Source organism: Trachymyrmex cornetzi, unplaced genomic scaffold (genome assembly GCF_001594075.2).
Source record: "Trachymyrmex cornetzi isolate Tcor2-1 unplaced genomic scaffold, Tcor1.1 scaffold203, whole genome shotgun sequence".
Classification (NCBI taxonomy): Eukaryota; Metazoa; Arthropoda; class Insecta; order Hymenoptera; family Formicidae; genus Trachymyrmex; species Trachymyrmex cornetzi.
This window is the reverse complement of record NW_017296669.1, coordinates 79,879-82,665: the sequence shown is the minus strand read 5'-3', so window position 1 is coordinate 82,665 and position 2,787 is coordinate 79,879.

The window sequence follows — 2,787 nt, the reverse complement described above, 5'->3', positions numbered from 1 at the left end:
ATCGTGACCCCTGAATGACCTTCAAAATGACCTTCCAAGGATTTTTCAAGGTCAGTACCATACTTCCCCCGTGTAACCCTAAACTTTTCATACGAAACATTTTTCTCTATCCCTACTAGTTTTCGAGATATTTGACTGGATCACTTCAGATGGTCCACCCTGTATATATGAACCTCTTATTTGCTAGCGATACCATTGATTATTTGTTACATTGACGAATTAATTTGCAATCGTAACAAATCGATTGTTTTTTTAACAAATATCACATTTGCTTTCCCTTGATTGATTCCTATAACAAAACCATTTCTCTCAGACCCCCAAAATTTAAATGTCGTATAACATTTGAACTAACGGTGAGTGAACGAAAATTCCGACGGAGCATTCGTGAGCAAACGATGAGCAAACGAATGCAAAAAAAAATTCGATTTTTTAATATTGGGGGGCTAGCGTAAAGTTGCACTGAGAGAACAGATTTTATTAATTTAGCAAGCCATTTATTTGCTAGCGATACTATTGATTATTTATTACATTGACGAATTAATTTGCAATCGTAACAAATCGATTGTGTTTTTAACAATATCACATTTGTTTTCCCTTGATTTGTTCCTATAACAAAATCATTTCTCTCAGTGTGATCCTTCAATTTTATTGAATAGTGTATTTTGAAATATATAATATAACAGTAACCGGACCCTACTCTCTAAATTTGAATCAGTGGATAATCACTGATATCAGTGCCAAGTATATCACTGGTAATCAGTGAATTAAATGTGAGATCCCTAATCTAGCTAATCTTTATTATGTGATCTAACTAATCTTATTTTAGTGCTTAAATTCAATGAATATAGTATTATAAAATTGCAATTAACGGGCGATATCAGTATTTTAGTTATATAATGCTCATTCTTCCTTTTTTAGGACTTCACTGATTATCAGTGCCAAGTATATGCCACTGGGTAATTAGTAACTATCCACTGATTCAGATTTAGAGAGTAATGTGATCTACCTAAGCTTTGCGATTTTTTCCTAATTTTTCACTGAGTCCAAAATTGAAATTAACTTAACGGTCAGATTCAAAAGAGGAAATACATCTGAACATTAAAAATAATGTAAGTACACATTTTCAAATATTCGTACACAGTAAAATACATTATGTATTTGTGTTAGAAACAATTAACTCACATTTTTGTTAATCGTTGTTTGTGTTGAATTTTTGAACTTATTTAAGGATTTTGTGTTAAACTGATATTCAACATTTCTTAGTGTCAAAATGACACAATTTATCCAAAGTAGATGAACGAGCAACATAACAATAATGTATTTTAAAACGTAAATTCTAATTGTAAGATGAAAGAATAAAATATGGGTTAATTTAACATATCATAAATGTTAATTTTACTGAAAAAAATATGCTTTCAAGATTTGTTTACAAACTGTCAATATTACCTTTTTTGTATTTATTCTTCTACATATATTTGTGAATAATCTTCTAACATATTAATTCATCTTATGTTAAATTAAGCCAAAAATTTGAGTCGATACCGTTTAGGACATGTAATTAATGTGATTTATGTTAAATTCGAAACATTTTTTTCCATCAGTGTACATTTCCTGCTTTTTGTATCTTGCCGAAACGCGGATATATAGAAGATCTTAGCACTACTCAGCATTACTGAACACTTCTGCACTACTACAGTAGTGTAGAAGTACAGTAGTGCCTCAAAATACTCCTAGTGCTCAGTAGTACTTTTCTACAAGGATTGTAGACCATATTAGGTAATATATTGTAGACCATATTATGTAATATATTTTCCTCTTTATCATAAAAAAATGTGAAAAAATGGAAAATAAGATGATCTCCTGTTAGTTTTATAAAGTAAACTTTTAAAAGCTAAGTTTATTAACATATTGACATGTTTATTTACGTGTAAGAATGCACAAAGAACTACTTTTCAAATAGGCAATTGACTTATTATCTACTTATTTACTTATCTATTTACCTTCACAAAGTTTTGCAGGTGAATTAGAATCTATCTGATCTGGAATAACAAAAGCAGCGAAAAAAGAATATTGCAATTGATTATAATGTATGTAAACATATTTTTGGAAGATATTATTGTCCAATATTAAATTATTTTTCTGTTTGTCCTCGCACGCAATTGCGTGTTCTTAGCAACGCGTATTTAGCAACGAATGCGATCGAATTCTAATTTGCACCGTTGATTTTTAACCGATTGTTTTCGATAAGCGTATTATTATGGAACGCTCTCACAGAGTAAGGAGGGTAAAGAAGATGCGGTGTTATTCGATGGTTTATATCTGAATAATTAAATAAGTAATAAATAACGAGGTAATAATTTGCTAAATGCATTTATTTGAAAAATGTAAACATTTTATATATATATATATATATATATATATATATGTATATGTATGACATCAAATGTACCTCATCCACGAGCTATTCAGTAGCTGTCCAAAAGTGTATGCATCAAGCAAACAGTACCGATTAAAAGCCTGTACAGATGCTCTGATATGTAATTTCCATTAAAGTTAATTATATCCTATAATTTGGAGACACTGGTAGTCTCGGCGCTAAGCTATAAACTTATACATTATGCTGAATTACGTCAATATATTTAAATCTTAAATACCTTATGCTCGAATAATTATTAGATATATACCGGATATACAGGGAATGGAAGTAACTCGTTACTTGTAACGAAGTTACAGTTACAAGTTACTTTTTTGGTAACTTTACTAGTAACTGCGTTACTTTTTTTCTTT